The sequence below is a fragment of the Meles meles genome, chromosome 7 (genome assembly GCF_922984935.1).
Source record: "Meles meles chromosome 7, mMelMel3.1 paternal haplotype, whole genome shotgun sequence".
In the NCBI taxonomy this organism is placed as follows: domain Eukaryota; kingdom Metazoa; phylum Chordata; class Mammalia; order Carnivora; family Mustelidae; genus Meles; species Meles meles.
Genome location: NC_060072.1, coordinates 3,389,208 through 3,401,216, shown reverse-complemented (window position 1 = coordinate 3,401,216; position 12,009 = coordinate 3,389,208). Strand labels below are relative to the sequence as shown.

At 57.9% G+C, this 12,009-nt stretch overlaps 1 protein-coding gene and 1 long non-coding RNA gene across 10 annotated transcripts in view; both read left to right on the top strand.

Moving 5' to 3' along the window:
* Positions 1-386: 386 nt before the first annotated feature.
* Positions 387-3,817, top strand: LOC123947188. The gene is made up of 3 exons (XR_006819718.1): positions 387-463; positions 2,941-3,010; positions 3,425-3,817. It is a non-coding gene; the product is annotated as an uncharacterized LOC123947188 (long non-coding RNA).
* Positions 3,818-5,009: 1,192 nt separating this feature from the next.
* PPARA (peroxisome proliferator activated receptor alpha) overlaps positions 5,010-12,009 on the top strand; it is a 65,314-nt gene continuing 58,314 nt past the window's right edge. For 3 of the 9 annotated variants that reach the window (XR_006819599.1, XR_006819600.1, XM_046011251.1), the window contains exons 1-2: positions 5,069-5,202; positions 6,220-6,297. The gene's annotated coding sequence lies outside the window, so the exon portion shown is untranslated. The other 6 variants (XM_046011253.1, XM_046011257.1, XM_046011256.1 and 3 more) reach the window with 6 other exon arrangements.

Here is a 12,009-nt window from a genome sequence, read left to right as displayed (position 1 = left end):
ACCGGCACTTCATCGAAGACGTTTTTATTAAGAAAAGGCATTTATGTCAAGGACATCCTCTCGGGGAGAAAAGGGTGTTTCTTCAAACTGACTAGTTGAAGCTTGACAGGAAACACTAGGTCCCGGCTTCTCTTCCCCATCTTGCTACAGCCCAGGGACATTTGGCACACATGGCCTGTCCCTGCAGGGGACTGGGGACCATAGTCTTTGACCTCATTTCGGCGAAAGCCAGGGCCTAGAGGTGCCAGTAGAACGTCCTGGCCACTCCCTGGCTCATTTATGGAGCCTTGTGGGTTCCAGGCCCTGTGCTGGGCACCGGGGAATGAAGAGCGGGGGGAGGCTGGCCCTGCTGCGAGGAGCTCTCTCTGGGGCTGGGCTCAAATTCGTGCTGCCTCGATGCGCTGGAAGGACTCATCTGTAAAAGGCAGGAGCCCGGGCGGACCGGAGCATGAGCGAGCAACAAGTAAGCACTCTGCCTGGGGTCAGGGTGGTTTGAGGCTTCCGTCCAGGCCAGCTCGCCTGAGTGCTGAGGCAGGTGGGGCAGAGACCCCTTTTAAGACAGAGCTCAACTGCGTGGGAGATGGTGGCAGCCCGGGGGGGAGGGCAGCTCAGCCGGTGGGACGGACGCCAAGCAGGCTTCTTAGAGGACGTGACCCTTGGCAGAGCCCTCGGGCCGTTGGACACCAAATCGCAACCACGACCCACCTATCAGGTTCTGTCCGTGCACGTCCTTACAGGGCCCCGCTCATTCTCTCCCCAGGGCCCATGCGGATAAGGACCACTGCCCCACTTGTTAGATGAGGAAGTTCGGGCAAGAGGTCAAGTCATTTGTCCAAGGTCGAACAGACCGAGTCAAAGGTGGAGGCAGGTTTTGACGCTACGTCTGTTTGACTCCTGACCCCTGGTTCTATCCGCTCGTTTCATGAGGGAGATTGGGGGTGTCCCAGGCACAGGCCGTGGTTGCCCGTATGCCCATCTTCACCACGCATTTGTGGGTGAACAGGCTGTGTCTTCTGTCTGCATTCCCTCCGACCTTGCCCCCCACAGCAGTACAGCTCACAGGTGGGACCCCCACCCGGGTCAGAGCGTTGTGAACCCCGTCCCAGCAGAGCGGAATGTCCGTTATTGACCAAATGCTGCTCTGCACCACGCTTCACTGTCAGGCTCTCACCTACTGGGTCACATGAGTCCTGAAGCTCCAAGCCAGCGCCCTAAATGGGACAAAAGACCATCTACGAGGCAGTCCCCATCTGGAGAAGCTTAAGCCCCGCCCCCTCCCGCGGGGTTGGAATGGCGCAGACCCAGAGGGGAGGATGGCTCACTGTTGGGAAGGGAGGGAAGGGGGCAGCCTTGCTGCAAGTGGGCCGTCGTGGACTTCTCAAGCACGGCGGCCCGTCTGTCGACTGAGGCTGGGGACAGGTTAATTACCGAAGAGGCGGAGTGTCTATGGCAGCAGCCGTTGCTGGGCCTGCAGAAGGTTCCAGAACCCCCAGGCCTCATGCAAGTGCCTACCTTCCCCCACCACCGCTGCCTCTGCTTCGGTAATAACAATCGGTTAGCATGCATCGTTTCTTATTTTTTACTAATCTGATGGAATCAAGCCAACGCCGCACTAGGCCGCCGCTGCCCACCTTGCACCATTTCTACTCTCTCCCCCTTGACCGTGGCCCCTCGCCCCTGCCATAGGCTTCTGCACGTGCTGCTGCCACTCCGCAGTGCTGGGGCCGAGAATGATCCTCCACACCATGTTCCTGTGCCTGCCAGAGACCGCTGGGGTAGCAGGCCGGGAGAGCACCAGCTTCTGGACCAGACCTCTGGGGGGTACCCTGGGGCCGGGGCGGCTGGTGGAACAGATCTGCACTCTGACAGCCTGGTTCTTGCTCCCTCTTGGAGATCTCAGCCGAACGATGTCATTTCTGGCCCTCGGTTTCTTCATCTGTACAATGGGGATGAACCCAGCTACCCTGTGGGACTGTTGTGAGCTCATTGCCCTAATGTGACAAGACTTTGTTATCTGGACCCATGAGGTTCTGCAGTCATTACTAGGACGGCAGCCACACACAGGCCCTTCGTCGGCCCCGAGGGCCAGCTGTAGGCCATGGGGCAGCTCTGTCCTTGCCAACAGCCAACTCTCTGTTTCTCAGCCTGTGTTCCCTGTCCCCATCGATTTCCACCACCTGACTCGAGGGCAGCTTCCATGGGACCAGAGGCCACTGCCCTGGCTGATGACAGCCTGGGAGCACGAAATCTCATCAGAGGCTTTGCAGATCAGCAAAGGGCAAACAAGTGACCTGCAGAGGTGTTGGTTCCTGGAAAAGGGCTTACCTAAGCTGTAGGACAAACAGACTCTGGCCTGGCCGCCCAGACCCGTGGGACCTGCTGCTCCCCCCACCAGGACTCAGGGAGGCAGTCAGGTCTCACCTTCTCTCTGGACACAGAGGGCTGACATCACCTTCTTCCAAGTTCACTGTGTACCCCCACAGTCTGGTATTTAGTGGCAGGAGTCCCCTCTGGCTCCCCAACTCCTCTCTCAAAGTCCTGATTCTCTCCCAGAGGCCAAAGGCACAGCCTCAGCAGCCCCAGGGAGACTGGGTGGGTGGGTGGGTGCATCCAGGACCTGCTCAGAGTGTGGGTGCCACGACCTGCCTCCTAGCCGGGTTCTGCAACTAGCCTCCGTGACCTGGTCGCGGAAGCAACTTCTCTGCCTCAGTCTCCCGATCATAGTGGGAGCACCATAACAATGATGTCTCCAAACATCATTTCTAACAGATGAGAAAATGTGATTAGAAATGCGGAAACAGCATCAGCCCCAAACAGCTGGAAGCTATGAACTGAGACACATGTACCCCCAAAGCCTCCTAGCATTTACTAAGGCTCCAGGGGGACCCAGGGTGTCAGACACATTGTCAAGAGCATGAATTTGTCCCCGATCTTACACAGATCCTGCTCAGCCGAGCACAGGAGGCCGTCTCTGCTCTTTGGCACTGCCCATGTTCCATCCACGCTGCAGGTAAGGAGAGAGGGAGGGAGAGACTTCCAGGACATTGGGGGGGGGGGGCGGGTGTTCTTTGGGTGACAGTTTCTCCTGTGCTGGGTGTGTGACAGGTTCTTCACAGCAAATAGGGACCCATGCCTCCCCACCCCGAGGGAGCATGCTTGGAGCTGTCTCATGGATGCTTCCAGGAGATCGGATCATTCTTCCCTCTCTACCTGGATGGGGAAGGGAGGATATGGGTGGCGGAAAGCATTTGCTCAAAAGGGACAACTTTGGACACATGCATGAAAAACAAATTTTCTCTCCCTAAAACCTTGAGAGCCCCAGGAATCCAAGAATATAATTGCTCTGATGTCTGCTAGGTGCCTACACTACTCTGTTGAACCCTAAAAGCTTCCTTTGTCCTCATTCGAAACAATTTTTTACCAGGTCTTTCCAACCGCCTGGCTGACCTGAGTTTATGGCAGACCGTCACAGCGTAACAGGGAAAAGAAGCCAATATCCCTGCATTTGGACTCTGGGTCCTTCACAGCCCGGGATCTGGAGCACGTCAGATGACATCTTTGAATATGAATGTCCTCATGAGGACGTCAGCTCTGTAGTTCCTTCTTGGCTGTATCCAGGACACCCAGCACGGTACGTGGCTCCTAGCAGCATGAGTAAGACATACCGTTCAGCCTACCCAGCCTGTGCCATAGTCAGGATTTAATGTGAGAAGATCACCTTGAACACTGGAACATAATACAAATAACTGGTTATTACTAGGATGTGAGGATGTTGTAATAAAAAGCTGGGCTTGCCGGTGTGCGAGCGGAAAGGTGATGTGGGTGTCTCTGCAGGGAAGGGCGAAGTTCACCACATGTACCAGCCGAACCACAAGGGTGAGTTCCAGGGCCTGAGATTTACGGGCCAGGTACGGCCTGGGCTCCAGTCTGGGCACAATACAGGGATTCGTTTGCAGCTGGGTATCCGGCCCCGAGTAGGTTCCCCAGCCGCTCGCCGCCACAAATAGAACAGTGGCGGGAGCAGCGGGAGGGCAGGGAGGAAGGCTGGCATAGCACACATTTCGTTCCCCAGGGAGGGGTGTCCCGATGCGCTGGCACCCGGGGCTTTGTGCATTCCGTGCGCTGCCGCGTGCCGCGCAAACAGGGCAGCTTCGCAGCTCTCTCCCCGGCTCCTTGTCATTGGCTGCCGGGCCGCGACCTCCCCCTGTGCTGGCAAAGGCCCAGCGCCTTGGCCGGGCACAAAGTCAGCCCCTCGCCCCTGACGCCCGGCGGGAGGGGTCACGGCTGTCTGGCAGCCGGGGTGGGGGACTGGGTGTGGAGCGGGTGGTCGGAGTTGGCAGCCGGTGCCCACACTGTCCCCGCTGCCCTTCACCCCGGGTCCCTGCTCGCGGCCCCGCCCGCGCGCCTCCACCACCTGTTGACGCGCCCCTAGGCTCGCGTTCTCTTTCGCCTTCTTTCGGGTGCTGGGGTCCTACGGACCGGTTCGGTCCCGACCGCCCCCCCCCCCCGCGGCCCCGACCGCCCCCCCCCCCGCGCACCCCGCGACTCGGCGGCGCTCGCACCTCGCCCGGGGTCCAGACCCGCTCGCCAGAGGCCAGCGGAGCAGGGCTCCCGAGGGAGGAGGGGTGGAACCTCCAGGGTCCGGCGGCCTCGCGCCCACCCCCGCCGCGACTGCAGCCCCTCCCGGGGCGCCGGCCTGGACCCCCGCCTACGCCCAGCTGCACGCGCTGTCCCTCCGTGGCTCTCTGCCCGCCCGCCCGGAGACCTCCGCAGCCCCTCCGCCTCTCCGGCCTCAGTTTCCCCACGGGTGCAGCCGCAGCGGGACACGAGGTGGGAGCCCCGGAGGCCGCGGCCCCGCCTCCGACCCCGCGGGCAACCAATCGGCTGCCGCCGCCGGGGGGGTGTGTCCCGCCCGGGGCCCGGCCGGGGGACCCGGGGCGGGGCGGGGCTTCCGGCGGCCACCCTCGCGAGCCGCCCGCGCAGCCGGGCCGGGGCGGGGGGCAGAGGGGCGGCGCGTGCCGCGGGGGGCGCGGCTGGCACGGGCGCGGGGAGGCGGCGCCGGGCATGGGCAGGGGACGCGGCAGCCCCGCGGCGGGGGCAGCAGGCGGCGGGGGCGGAGGCGGCGGCAGCTAGCGCCCTGCCCCGCGCCGCCTCCCTCGGCGCGCTCGCCCGGCGGACTCGCAGGCGGCGGACCGGCCCCAGGTGCCCAGGGGCGGGCGGGCGCTCGCGGGGGTCGGAGAACCGGGCCTCCCCTTCTCCGGACGCCGGGCGGCGGAGCCAGGGGTGGGGCCGGGCGGCGCATGCGCGGGACCCGGGGGCGCGGGCCGGGAGCACCGGGTCTGGTGCGGGGGATCCCCGGGTCCAGGGGGCCGCCCCCTGCTCGGCCTCGCTCCGAGCGCCCGGGGCCTCGGAGACGCTGGGTCCACAGGTTGTCCCGCGGGAGGGAGGGCGCCGCGGGCGGGGGCCTCGGCGCGCCCTTCGCCCCGCCCGGTCGATTGTGGGGGGAGGGTCACCGGCCGGGGGCGTTCCCGGGACCCCGGGATCCCGGAGGCTGGGTAGCGGGCGGCCGGGACAGACAGACCGCCGGGGGCTGCGCTCGGACGGGAGAAACTCGCCCGCGCAGCCGCTTTGGGGCGCCGCCGCACTTTGCGCCCGAGCGCGGTCGGGCCCCCCGGCCGAGCCCAGGGCAGCGGCGCCCGCTCCTCCCCGGCCCGGCCCTGCGGGTCCCGCGCACGGCGTTCGCGCCCAGGTCTGCCCGCGTCCCGGCCGCGCGGGCCCGGGGGGCGCAGGGCGGTGTCCGCCGCGCTCCGGAAGCCGGCTCTGCCCGCACGCGCGCCCCGGACCCACCGCGGCCGGCCGGCGGCGTGCCCGAGCGCTCCTCAGCTAGTTTTCAAGTCGAAGGGAGCGACGGCGTGCCCCAGTGTGTGTCAAACGGCCTCCCAAGAAGAGACCGTGGGACGTGCCGGCGTTCGCAGCGCGCCCCGGGCCCTTGGGCTGCGCGGCCACCCCGACCCCTGCTAACCAGGGAGCGCCCGGCTCTCCAGGGCCGCTCGGGAGGTGGTGCGGTGGGGGGGGGGCCGGCAGGGCGGGGGGCACCAGGTTCTCCATTCCTGCTGAAGTCGGGTCACGGTGACTTTCCCCTTGCAAGGTGGTGGAGAGTTGGGGAGGATCCAGAGGACATACTGTAATCATTTCCTCCTTTACCTTCTCGCTGCCAAGGCTGCAGGGAAGGGCCCGGCCTCGGCGAGCAACCCCTGGTGCCGAGACCAGCTCGGAAGTAAGACGTTGCCGGCACAGGTAAGCACCGGGTTTACTCGCTCCTGTTTGCAGACCGGAATATTTAAGTGTTTCCTTCTCTTGCTCAACAAACTAGCCGTCTGGGGTGAGTTACATTACTTTGTGGTGCAAAGTTGGCTCTGCGTTCAGTGCCTGGAAAGGCAGACGAATGTGGAATGGAAGTCAGTGCTGCTGAGCGGCAGATTCTTGTCTCAGTTTCCGGGAGAGGTTCCTTCCTTGTTAGCGGTGCGGTTCCATGTAGCGTAAATCTGGACAGCTGAGCTGCGCCAGAGTTATTCTTTGACAGACCCTGAAGTCACAGGTGCCGGCTCTTCTCGCTGTTGCCATGCTGATTTGAGTGTCCAGCGGACAGCTTGCTGGGGTAGTAGGTCAGGTCTGGAGCTGTCCTCACACAGCACAGGGGCAGCCCTGTCCCACCTCGCGACAGCTGAGGCAAAAGCAAGTTTTGGGACGGTAGAGAACATGTGTTTTTTTCCCTCTTTTCTCAGATCTTAGGTATATAATGAGAGACGTCCCATAATCATGAAATCATGTGTACTAGCTCGTGTAGTCGGACTCGCAAACAGAGATTTAAGCCCTGTGTGTGTGAGAGAGAACACGAGAGAGAGCGGAGAAAAGGCGTGTTTCTTGCACAGAAGCCACTTCGTAATCTGCTTCTGCTTTGTTGATTCTTGGGTAATGAAAACCGGGCCGTGTGAAACCAATGTGTTTCTGCTTCATCGTTGTAAATGTCTGTGTAATAGTCCATCGTGTTTACGGAAAGTCATTATTTAGCTAATCCCTTAATATGTGTGTGTGTATAATTGTGTATTTCATATATATATATATATATATATATATACCAGGTGCCCATATATATATATGGGCACCTGGGTGGCTCATTGGGTTAAGCCTCTGCCTTTGGCTCAGATCATGATCTCAGGGTCCTGGGATCGAGCCCTGCATCGGGCTCTCTGCTCGGCGAGGAGCCTGCTTCCTCCTCTCTCTCTACCTGCCTCTCTGCCTACATGTGATCTCTGTCAAATAAATAAATAAATCTTTATATATATATATATACACACACATATATATAACAAGTTATATATATGCTATATATAACAAGTTATATATAGAAATCTTTAAAAACATATAACTTGTTATATATACATATAACATATATATGTTATAAATAAATAAATAAATAAATCTTTATATATATAAAGATTTTTATATATGTTATATATATGTTATGTATAACATATATATGTTTTATATATATAACAAGTTATATATATATAACTTGTGATCTCTGTTAAGTAAATATATATATATATATATATAATATATCATTCTACAGCCATCCGCCAAGCACCTTCTAGGGTGCTCAGTGGGGAGCCAGACAACCCCAGTCTGCTCAGGAAGCTCATGAAGCTCTTGGAGCTGCTGGTTGTACCAGGATACAAAAACGAGAGCTGGAGATTGTCCTCATCCTAAAAGGCGAAACTGGACTATAGAGAGGGGAACTGTTTTTTGCCAAAACATCTTGCTATTTCCTGATTGATAGCCAACGCTCTTTCTCTTGCGTGCTGTGAGCATCTGTGTTTGTACAACAAATATTCTTTAAGTAATCATAAAAAAAAAATCAAATGTTTCTTGGCTTAGTGTGCACAGATTTTAAACACCCCCACTTCTCTTTTCTCCTTTTCCTCTCCCGCATCTCTGCGCGTATCCCCAAAGGAAAAGAGCGCAAGGGTCTCGCCTTGCAGGTGGCCGGTGTGCCTTTTGAGCGTCTGTACCGGTTTTGTTGCATCGCTCCAAGAGAGGATGGGACCGGTATCATTTCTGCCGTTTTTGAATTTGAGGACCATTGTTTTTATTTCTGGTTTTCATGGCTTGATATTGAGTCAGTCTTCCCTACGTTCCACAGATTTTCCGAAGGAAGGCGCAGTTTCGGGTGCGGGCAGACGGGTGCTGTATCTGTTACTTCAGCCTTACCAGGGACATGGGACACGCGAGCTCAGCGCTGAGGCCAGGTCTTGTGGTTAGGGAGAATGAGCCAGTGAACTTGAATTTCTAACTTGGTGTGAAGATAGTTTCATTTTTATTTTTATTTTTTTACGATTTTATTTATTTATTTGAGAGACAGAGAGAGAGAGAGAACAAGCAGGGGGAGCAGCAGCGGGACAAGCAGACTCCCCACTGAATAGGGAGCCTAACCCGTGACTCGATCCCAAGACCCTAAGATCATGACCTGAGCCAAAGGCAGACGCTTCACCGACTGAGCCACCCAGGCGCCTCAAAGACAGTTTTAAAGTAAGAATCAGGGGCACCTGGTGGCTCAGTCCGTGAAGCCTCTGCCTTCAGCTCAGGTCATGATCCCAGGGTCCTGGGATCGAGTCCTGCATCGGGCTCCCTGCTCTGTGAGGAGCTTGCTTCCCCCTCTGCCTTTCATTTCCCCTGCTTCTCTCTCTCTCTTTCTCTCAGTCTGACAGATAAATAAATAAAATCTTTAAAATTTAAAAAAACCAATAAATAAACATAAAGTAAGAACCAAGCAGCCCCCGGCGGCCGCATGTGAACGCCTTTGTTTCTTCTTCCAAGGATTCGCCACGCTGACATGCCGTGAGCTTCTTGTGGAAAGGAGCACACGCACGTGAGCTTCTAGCTGGTTCTGCGGATGGTGAGACGCGGCCTAGCCTGATGCGTGTCACGGGCGGGAGGTGTGTTTGTTCCTTCCTCTGGAGTTTTGAATCGCGTAGCATCTCGTCGTCGTGACAGCGCGGTGTCTGGAAGAGTGTCTGCACGCCAAAAAGTGAAGAATGTTGTCCCCCCGGGCCAGCCCTGTTAGAATTATTTCTGTGGTTGAGCCGACGTTGGTTTCAGGTCAGCTCGTGGTGTGCGAGAAAGCACTCGGACGTTTTGGTTTGCGTCGGAGGCAGCTCCATACGGTGGAAATGCATTGGGTTCCGAAGCTTGGGACTTGGTTTCTTGCTCCTGAGCAGCTGCCTGCCGGGCCCGGGGTCTTTGCCCGCCTCTCTAGACCGCTCTGCTGCTCTCTCCTCATCAGAAAATCCCACTTCCTTTCTCTGAGGGTTGGGAAGCTCAGAAGTAGAGGCTTACGTGAGTCCCCTCGTACGACGTGAAAACCCACGTGTAGCCCAGGAGGTGTTCTGGGAGGAAGCTGACCCGTCCTGCCCTGGGCTCCTCCGTGAGCCACAGCCGGTCGCTGCGCTGTTTTTGCTCCGGCCAGGATTTCCAAAGGCTCTCGGAAAGCAGCACTGACGTTCCCCACGGGGCTGGGACTCGCTGGGTGCAGTGTGTGTCCTGTTCGTGTCTGCCCCGCTGGTCTTAGGTCCCGAGTAGGTCCTTGTGAATGGCCACTGAACCAAGCCACCAGCAGAACTCAGTTGGACAAGGACTGGCTGCCGGACCTCCGTTTCCTACCTGCTGCCAACGTGGGTGGGAGCTGGCTCCGAAGGGCGGACAGCAGGCCTGCCCACTAGGCCCCCGTGGCATGTGGCAGCTTCCGTCCCCCCCCACCCCCGGGACGGGAGACCGCAGTCTCGGTCACGGCCCCAGGGTATGTCACGAAGGCGGTGGTTGTCAAGATGACTCTGACCACGATCATGACTGATTGGGGCACATCGTGTATCAGAGGGACTTTTCACGAGCGGGCCCGAGCAGCTTGTTAAGTAGAATGCGATAGGTTTCTGCGAGGTCGTGGGTTCAGATTCCGAACCACGGCCTCATCAGGGAAGGGGCGTCTCTACCCCGGTGGGAGTTCGGGGGCGCTTCTGTCTGGGAGGGCAGGGGTCCCGCGGCCACTCCGGGTGTGGGGATCAGACCGGCACGGGGGCAGTCGAGACGGTGCTGGCTCCGTGTTGCCGGGAGCCGCGCTTGCCTGGCTGCTTCGGTTCTGCGCTCCGTTAAGACATTCGTGAGTAAAGAGGAGTGGCAGTTCCCAGTCTGACGTACTCGCTTCACACCGTTCGCGCAGAGGCCACGAGCAGACCTTGAGGAAGGCATCGCTTGGAATAGTCAGGCCTAGTAAGGCAGATACAGAATGAGGCATCGCCTCCAAGATCATGAAGCTTTGGATGTATGCATGGTTTGAAATTACAATACAGTCAGGCGAACGGTATATTGTAGTTCCTTTCTCCCCCCGTTTTTACCAGTGAGTGAGCCACGCTTTCCTGCAGCCCTTCGTAACCGGACAAGCCTGTGGTTTGTGATAACCACACGAAGGTGCCAAGTTGCCAAGCTCCAGTAAAGGGACCCGGTCATGCGGAGTTGACCCGTGGCCACGCCCTTTCTGAAATATTCTAAGGAGTGAGCGGTCAGCCCGACGAGACTGCGTCAGTGCGGATTTCTGGTGAAGCAGCTTGGCTTGTAGGAGACAGGCTCGTTCTGCTATCAGGTCGCGTCTGCGGATTGTCTGCAAGCCGGGTTTCTCCTCTCTCCCGTGTTCAGTGGGATAGTTTTTGACCAGAAGAGCCTTTAAAAGCCTCTCCAGCAAGTTTATTATCAGACAGGTTGACTAGGCTGCCAGCAACACACAGAGCTTGTTCCCCCTTTCTAGGGGTCGTGAGGAAATTTGATAAATTCTATAGTCTCCTTTTGGTTCATTTTATGGGAGAGCTTGATAACTGGGCCAGAGTCTTATCCGTTCGCTGTGTGCTCGCATCGGGGGTGGGATTAAGGGGAACGATGTTTAAAAGGAAAATTGTTCAGAGAAATGTGAAATCTGGCTGAAACCAGAGCATTTGAATGACTTGCGCCGTCCTCGGATGTCCCGACCCTAGGGGGAGGGCTCTGCTGGCCCGTGATTGCCCCTTTTCTCCACTTGGAAGATGTCCCCGCCTCTGACAGTGTCGCAAGTCAGGGCAGGGGCCTCCCTCCTGCGTCTCCTGGGCTCCCCTGAAGGTGCGTGGCACCTAGTCCCAAGCGCACGCAGGCTCAGGAAAGCACCCCCCTCCCCTTCTCCCCTTAGAAGCAGCCACATGTGGAGAGACTTTTCCAGAAAGGAAGACATTCTGTTGTGGCAGTTGTCAAATCAGGAAGGTAGACCTCCTCTGTTCTGCTCAGCCAGGAGTCCTGAGAGCTGAGGAACAAGTCCAGCCGGGCAGGGGTGCTGCCAGCCCAGGCTTTGTGGGGAGCAGTACCCCGAGAAGAAGGCTTTGAACAATGAGGGGCATGAGGAGGAGGGCACCGGGGGTTTAGAAGCCTTTGAAGCTGATGTTCCTTGAGAGGAGAAGACCAGCGTACACAGGGTTCGAGTAGCTCTTGTGCAGGGCCGGTGGAAATGTTGGTGCCGAGAGCATCCGTCCGGTGCAGAAAAAGGAGCTTTAGACGCAGGGGAGGGCAAGGAGAAGGGGCAGGGGTCTGTAGGAAGAGAGCCTGTAGACAGGTCACAGTTCCCGGCTGAGGCCGCAGCAGGAAGGTTCCAGTGGGACGCTTTCTGCGAAGGCCAGTTGTCATTCTCTCGAAGCTCCTGGCTCCGCGTGGAAGACGGGGACAGAGTGCGTAGGAGCTGCAAGAAGAGGAAAAGGGGGTCTTTCGTTTTCAACCCAGAGACCGAAAAGGATTGGCCTTCTTCCGCCCCGTCCTCTTGATCTAGATGAATCTAACGAAGTTGGCTTTTGGAGTCGAGGTTAGAAGGCTAGCGGAGGTGAATATTTAACCACACTCAAGGACAGCTGCTGATCTTTAGCACTTGCAGGGCACAGGCCAATA